The sequence below is a fragment of the Trichechus manatus genome, unplaced genomic scaffold (genome assembly GCF_000243295.1).
Source record: "Trichechus manatus latirostris isolate Lorelei unplaced genomic scaffold, TriManLat1.0 scaffold00021, whole genome shotgun sequence".
In the NCBI taxonomy this organism is placed as follows: Eukaryota; Metazoa; Chordata; class Mammalia; order Sirenia; family Trichechidae; genus Trichechus; species Trichechus manatus.
In genome coordinates, this window is record NW_004443957.1 from 13,818,350 (window position 1) to 13,826,892 (window position 8,543).

At 41.5% G+C, this 8,543-nt stretch overlaps 1 long non-coding RNA gene across 1 annotated transcript; it reads left to right on the plus strand.

The window, feature by feature from the left end:
- Positions 1-266: 266 nt before the first annotated feature.
- On the plus strand, positions 267-2,314 carry LOC111819909 (uncharacterized). The gene is made up of 3 exons (XR_002823465.1): positions 267-390; positions 1,018-1,198; positions 2,054-2,314. It is a non-coding gene; the product is annotated as an uncharacterized LOC111819909 (long non-coding RNA).
- Positions 2,315-8,543: the final 6,229 nt, after the last annotated feature.

Below are 8,543 nucleotides of genomic sequence, written 5' to 3' on the forward strand. Positions count from 1 at the left end.
TCCAAATTTTTAAATTTTATTGAGGTGAAGAAATCTGAGAATCAAGCATGTCCCAAAATTGTTTTGTTGATGTTATTGTAGGAAAAACAGGGTGGGAAAGAGGGTGAAGAATGTCTGCTTTTTAAAAATAAAATTGCCTTGAGTTCTAGAGGATGGCCAGACTCCTCTCTTTCCCTTCTTCCTCTCAACCAATCCATTAGTAAATACTGACAACTTGAAATTTAAAATATATACAGAATCTAACTTTTTTCAACACCTTCACAGCTACCAGCCTGAGTAGAAGCTACCATCATCTTTGACCCTGTCCATTGGTCTGACCTCTGAACTGGTCACCTTTGACTCCTGAGAACTAACCAACCACCACAACAGCCACAGCAAGTCTTTTAAAATGTAATGTCACACTCAAGTTAAAGGCCCAGGTCTCTACAGGGTTTACACAATCTAGTCTCCTTCTACATATCTGACCTCATCTCCTCCTACTGTCCCACTTACTCACTCACTGCTCTCTAGCTCTTTCAGTCTTTTTGCTATTTCTCTTGCAAGCAAAGCAAGCTTCTACCTGCACTTGCTCCTCTCTCAGCCTGGCATGCTTTTATCCTCCAGATATCCCCTTGGGTTTCTGCCTCATTTGCTTTAACTGTTGGCTCAAATACCACCTTATTGCTTGAGCATTCTATGTAAAATAGCATACCCCACCATGGCTCTCTAACCCCTTACCCTGGTTTGTTCTTCTCCAGGGCACTTATTACTACCTGACACATTATATATTTATTTGTTGATATGTTTACTGTCTCTGCCCCACCAAGGAATGTAACCACCATATAATCAAGGAAATTGATGAGTGATTAACGTGTAGCAACTACTCAATATTTTGTGAAAAAAATACTATTTATAGTTCCTCATAATTTATAAGAGGTGTTTAATAGAACTTGGGCATGTAAGAGCTCTAGAAGGCTTGGGATGGCACATCTATAACCTTAGTTTATTGTCTTCTAACTTATCTCTCTTTTAATTAAGATGGACTTCAACAGGATTTTTCAGGCAATTTCAACTTCATCAGTTGTATCATAAAGGACTATTTCTTTAATAAAAGAGAAAGTGGAAGGTATATTCAGTTTTCCCTTGAAGCCCTAAAATGGGTCCTTGCCTGTCATTGGAAGCCAGAGATTTTGCATCGTACCTCTCAGAAGCCTGCGTGGTAACTAGCACATCACCTTACATACAGTTGTTGGCCATTAATAATCCTTTGCCTGAAGAATAAAAATTGATGGATATTTGGCTGATTGTAGTTTGTGTTCCTCAAAGCCTAGGCCATACCTGGAGCTCCCATGGTTGGATATGGACTGAGGATCAGCCTCATTTTATAAACCTTGCTCTAATCTGGATCCAATGGGATGAGGCAAGATCCAGTGCTCTAATCTGGATTCACTGGTGTGAAGTGGGGTCCTAAAAACAGCATCCACTTCTCTTTTCATTCATTCAAGGAACAATTTGAGTACCTATTATGTGTGATGGGGCCCTGGTGGTGCAGTGGTTAAGAGCTTGGTTGCTAACCAAAAGGTCTGCAGTTCAAATCCACCAGCCGCTCCTTGGAAACCCTATGGGGCAGCTCTACTCTGTCGTATAAGGATGCTATCAATTGGAATCGACTCAACGTCAATGGGTTATTATGTGTTAGTTACTATGCTAGGAAAAAAAAAAACCTGTTGCCATTGAGTCGATTCTGACTCATAGCAACCCTATAGGACAGAGTAGAACTACTCTATAGGGTTTCCAAGGAGTGGCTAGTGGATTCGAACTGCTGAGCTTTCAGTTAACAGCTGAGCTCTTAACCACTGCACCACCAGGGCTCCACTCTGCTAGGCAATAGGGATAAAATGATCAGCCAAAATGGGTAATGTTCCAGTCTTCATTGAACTTGCGGACTAGTGGCAGAGATAAACTTTAATCAAACAAAGATCAAAATAAATATGTAAAATCATAATTGACAATTGCTATGAGTAAGAGAGACACAATTCTACAGGAGGCACTAATGGGACTTTAATCCTGACAGGGAGATTCAAGGAAGGCTTCCTCAAAGAAGTGATGCTGGAACTGAAGACCTGTGGGTTGAGTAAGAGCTACCTAGTTAAACAGAGCCCTCAAGGCAACATCAGGAGCAAATGCCATGTGGTTGCAGGACAGTAGACTAATCCAAGGTACTTAAAGAAGGTCTGTGTGGCTGGCTCACAGAGCAAGGTGGAATGTATGAAGCTAGAGAGGTGGGTAGAGACATTCATAATTTTATAAGTCATTTTGATGATTTTTTCTTAATAACTATAGAGTGATGCAAAACCTTGAATGACTGATGGATTTGGGGGTTGAGGGTAGGAAGATATACGAGTTTTCTATAGCTGCATAACAAATTAACAAAAATCTAGCCACTTAAACCAACACACAGTTGTTATCGCATAGTTTCCATGAGTCAGTAGTCTATGCTTGGCTTAACTTGGTCCTTTGCTCAGGGTCTCATAAGGCTGAAATCAAGGTGTTGGCTGGGCTGCATTCTCATCTGGAGACTCCACTAGGAAAGAATTCACTTCCAAGCTCATTTGGGTTGTTGGCAAAATTCATTTCCTTGTGGTTGTAGGACTGAGGGCCTTGCTTCTTTCTGGCTGTTGGCTAGAGGTGATCCTGGAGGCCATCTGCAGTTCCCTGCCACATGGCCTTCTCCATAGGCAGTTCACAACATAGTGTTTACTTCCTCAAGGCCAGCAGGAGAATCTCTCTTTCCCTTCTGCTACAATGGTGTCTTATATACTGTAATGTAATCATGAGAGTGACACCTTATCACCTTTGCCATATTCTGCTGGTTAGCAGTAAGTCATATTCTATTGGTTAGAAGCAGATTCTGTCTGCCCTAAAAGGGAGAGGATTATACAAGGGTCTGACCCATTGAAGAAGTCAACTTAGGGTGCGCTCACCATAGGAGGGGAAGAGATTGCAACTTCAGGTTTTATATATTATTCAGAATACATTGAAAATCCAAGAGAGAGATGTGGTAGTTTAGATTAGAGTGGTGACAGTGAAGACAAAGACTTAAGGATAATTTTGATCAATATGTTAGAGGTTAAATTGATTAAACTTGGTAACGGGGTGTCATGGATTGAATTGTGTCCCCCAAAAATATGTGTCAACTTGGTTAGGCCATGATTCCCAGTATTTTATAGTTGTCCTCCATTTTGTGATTGATGTAATTTTCCTATGTGTTGTAAATCCTAATCTCTGCCTGTGGTTAATGTGGCAAGATTAGATTATGTTAAATAGGATTAGGGTGGGATGTAACACCCTTGCTCAGGTCACATCCCTGATCCAATGTAAAGGGAGTTTCCCTGGCGTGTGGCCTGCATTGCCTTTTATCTTACAAGAGATAAAAGGAAAGGGAAGAGAGCAGAGAGTAGGGAACTTCATATTACCAAGAAAGCAGCGTAGGGAGCAGAGGGTGTCCTTTCGACCTGGGGTTCCTGTGCAGAGAAGCTCCTAGACCAGGAGAAGATTGATGACAAGGACCTTCCTCCAGAGCTGACAGAGACAGAAAGCCTTCTCCTGGAGCTGGCACTCTGAATTTGGACTTCTAGCCTAACAGACTGTGAGGGAGTAAACTTCTGTTTGTTAAAGCCATCCATTCGTGGTATTTCTGTTATAGCAGCACTAGATAACTAAGACATGAGGGTTACACTAAATGGGCAAGGGAAAGTGACGCTCAACAATGTCTACTCATTAAAATCAATTGGGGGTCTTTAAAAAAATACTGATGCTAGGATCTGACCCCAGACTTTTTAAACCAGAACATTTGGAAGAGTGGGTATAGGCATTTTAAAGCCTTCCCAGATGATTTCTATACATACCCAGATTGAGAATCCCTGAAATAGATGGATGATTTTGTCCTTCACTGTCATGGAAACCACTGAAGATCATGAGGCAGGCTTTGGGTATGCTGAACTTGAGGAGGTTTTGAGACCTCATTTGAATTAGACAGTTACGCAGTGCATAAATCATAGGAGCTCAGAGGGAGATCGGGTCAGAGATATGCTTTTCATATGATCTGTGGGTAACTGGCTTGTCAAGACATGGATGTGGGTGAAGTCAATTAGCAGCAGAGTATACAGTGGGAAGGAAAAAAGGTCTACAGCTCAGCTTTGAGAAACTCCAACACTTAAAGGCTGCATAGAGGAGTATGAGTCTATAAGGTGTGACCACAGAGAAAGCAGAAAAACAGTGTGGAGTCAAGAAAGCCAAGAGAAGAGAGTGATTCAAAAAGAGGCAGTGATCAGTAGTGTCAAATGAACTTATGGAAGTGGGAAGTGGCTTGGGGGACACCCAAATGCCTTACTATCTCCCCAATAAAGGATGTTAAAAATCTCTAATTACTTTTAATTGAACCCCCAAACCAGCATCTGCAAAACTTTCTCTTTTTTCTCATCACAAAGGTAATGAGTATAAAATGCATTAAATTTAGGAAAAAAAGATTAGCCAAAATGAAGGAAATTATAATTACCCATAAACCTACCGACCAGTGATAACTACAATTGGTTACTTGGGTGTATATATATATATATCCTTGGAGTCCTTTTCAAAGCATATATGCATTATTTTTTAATGAAGCAATATTTGCATGCTATTTTATAACCTGTGATCTTCACTTAATATATCCTAAACCATTTTCCATACCATTAAATCGTTTTATATAGCATACTTTTAAATGATTACATTATACTGAATTGCATGAATATGCTATAATATGCTTAAGCAATCTATTGTTTGACATTTAGGTTGCTTTTAGTTTTCCCCTGTTATAAAGATTACATTATAATATGTAGCGAACATTTTTGGAGATTCAGGGGGACCAAATAAAAAACACCCTGAGGAATAAGACACAGGTAGAGATGGAAATATCTGCTTCATTTTTGAAAAGATGAGTAGGAAATGTAACTAGATCTAGAACCAAATCACGTAGACAAAATCACCACCCCTCCAAACTTGTTGTTAACATGAGTTGTTCACTCATGGTGACCCCATGTACAACAGAATGAAACAATGCCCAGTTCCACATCATCCTCACAATTGCCAGCATGTTCAAGTTCGTAGTTGTGGCCACTGTGCCAATCCATTTCACTAAGGATCTCCCATGCCCTCTTTGGCCCTCTACTTTGCAAGACATGATGTCCTTCTCTAGCACTTGATCCTTCCTGATTATGTGTTCAAAGAAAGTGAGTCAGACAATGTTCTCCTCCAAGTTACCACTGTTCAATAGAAGCAGAACTTGTTATGCTAAGACTGGATGACAAAAGAGCAGGCAGAATGCACATCTATTTGCAGGCAAGCACAAAGAGAAAAAGTCCAGAACTACCAGGGCTAGATGAACTCTGTACTTCTCCCAAACTCACAGAGACCAAGGATATATCTCTTGATGAAGACTTCCCCATATGTGGTAGCCAGCCTTCAAGTTGAGGTTCAATGATCCTTGGTTCCTGGCATCCATACCCTCTGTAGACTACTCCCACAGTATGCCAGGATTGGTCTGTGTGACCAACAAATACAGCAGAAATTACGGTGTGTCACTTTCAAGGTTAGGTCATAAAAGTCATTATAGCTTCTACCTTCTCTCATTGGGATTATGGCTCTTGGTGAAGACAGCCTCCATGTTGTGACGATGTACAAGCTGCCTTATTGGAGAGGTTCATGGGAAGACAAACTGAGACCGCCTACCAACAGATAGCACCAATCTGCCAGCCTTGAGAATAGCTATCTTAGAAATGGATTCTTCAACCCTAGTCAAGCCTTAAGATGACTGTAGCCACAGCTGACATCTTGACTGCAACATTATAAGAGACCCAGAGCCAAAACTACCAAACTAAAGTCCTTCCAAACTCTTGAGCCACAGAAATTGCATGAGATAGAAAATATTTGTGTTGTTTTAAGCTGCTAAGTTTTGAGATAACTTGTTACACAGTAATGGATAATGAATACACTAAGGAAATAGAATGCCAGATAAATGGAGGTTGCCAACCAACAAACATCCTTATAATAGTATCTTTTTTTTTTTTTTTTTTGTGGTAAAAATAAAGGAGCCCTGGTGGTGCAAACCGTTAAATATCCGGCTGCTAACCCAAAGGTTGGCTGTTCAAATCCACCCAGCAGCTCTATGGGATAAAGACAAGGCCAGATGCTTCCGTAAAGATTACAGCCAAGAAAACCCCATGAGGAAGTTCTATTCTGTCACATGGGGTTACTATGGGTCTAACAACAGCAAAAATATACATAACAAAACATTTGCCAATTCAACAATTTTTACATGTATGATTTAGTGACGTTGATATGTTCATCATGCTATGCAACTATCACCACTATCCTTTTCCAAATTATTTCACTGCCATTAATAGAAACTCAGTGTCCTCTAAGCAATGACTCCCCCTTTCCTCTTCCCTCTCATCCCTGGTAACCACTAATAAACTTTAGTCCTTATACATTTGCCTATTTCATATAAGTGGGATCATAAATTATTTGTCCTTTTTCAACTCAATATAATGTTTTCAAGATTCATTCAAGTTGTCGTTATAGCTAAATCTTTGTGTACATCTTCAAAATAATTGTCCAGATGCAGGTTTGTTGGGTCAAAGAAAATGCAGGATTCCTATGCTAGATTGTGGAATCTTAAGTGTGTTATTTTAGACAGCACAGCATTGGCCTTAAAGCACACGGTCATGCCCTCAGTACTCCTGACCCATTCACATACTTGCCCACAGATCTGTGTCCTTGTTTTCTGAGTGGAGACAGTTGGGCCAGAACAGGTTTAAGGACATACGGTGATAGGAGTCCCAAGATTGGTAGGAAGCATGGCAGGTCCTAGGATATGCACTGACATTTGGAAGATCATCTTTGTAAATATATGAGGAAGATATGTGTTTATGGATACTCAGTGTGGCTGCACTGACAAATTAGACTTTATACACTGACAGAAGTACTTGGCATATCAGATAGAAACACACTGAGAGAGGGAAATTCAAAGACTCCTAGAAAGAAGAAAAAGGACAGATGCAGAGATCAGGAAAGAGACATGTGGAAAGAAGAGAAAGGAGGAGAGAATAAAAGAAATAAAGAGCCCCAAAGCCATAGATAATGCATATGGTAGCAGAGAGTTAAGAGGAAGACTTAACAGAACAGGCAAGGGAGATTTCAGCTAATTATGGTCCCATGGCAAGCTGCTCCTGTTTATGGTCAGGAAGCTATAAAGTTCCAACAGTAGCAGCATCATGCTTTTCAAAGACTTATTTTTAGACTGCTCCTGATAATGCCCCAGGAGTTTCTAGATTTGAATTAAAAGCCTGAGTCCCTACCCTCCTCTTTTCTAAATGAAGGGTTATTGATTTACTACTGGCCTTTGTATCCTACTGAAAACAACCCCTGTAGAAGAAGAAAGACGTCACCTAGAGCCCGAGTGGCTACCAACTTTGTAAAACCAAGATCCCAGGTGGGCAGGTAGGGAGAAGATGGGCTCTGAGAAAGCTCAGTGCCCAGGGCAGAGGGAGGGAAGAACACAGAGTAGAAAAGAGGCACTGAAGTGGAAGAGTGAGGTTGGTGGATATAAATGTTACCCTATAGTCTGGATATGTTAGGGTGGGCATGTGGATAACAGAGTGCCTTGGGTATTTGTTGGAACCATAGATTTGTCAGAAAAATGGGGTGCAATGCAGAGTCCCTGGGGCTGGGTGACCAAGACCTACCTTGATTCTAATCCTGGCTCTGCCACTAACTGGCTGTCTAAGCCTAAACCTGTTACTACACTCTGGACTCTGCTTCTTCCTCTGTGAATCAAGGGCCTTTCTCATCTACAAGCGTAGAATTCCAGACATCAGTTGCTGATTTGGTAGCCATCTTCCTGGGATTTTTCTCCATCTGTATCATTTCCAGTTTTCCTCTGGTTGGTTTCCTCTCCTCACTCCACTAAGAGGCTGGTTCCCATCTAGCTCAATTGGCATAACACAGTTTATAAAGACAGCGCTCTACATTCTACCTTGGTGAGTAGCGTCGGGGGTCTTAAAAGCCTTGGAGCAGCCATCTAAGATACTCCACTGGTCTCATCCCTTCGGGAGCAAGGGAGAATGAAGAGAACGGGATACAAGGAAAAGATTAGTCCGAAGGACTAATGGACCACAGCTACCAAGGCCTCCACCGGACTGAGTCCAGTACAGCTAGATGGTGCCCGGCCACCACCACTGACTGCTCTGACCAGGATCACAACAGACGGTTCTGGACAGAGCTGGAGAAGGATGTAGAACAAAAGTCTAACTCACAAAAAAAAGACCAGATTTACTGTTCTAAAGGAGACTGGAGAAACACCGGGAGTTTGGCCCCCAGACACCCTTATAGCTCAGTGGTGAAGTCATTTCTGAGGTTCACCATTCAGCCGGGGAGTGGACAGCCCCATAAAACCAAATGGGACTAATGAGGCACAGCAGTCCAGGGACAAGGGCCAGAAGGCAGAAGGGGACAGGAAAGCTGGT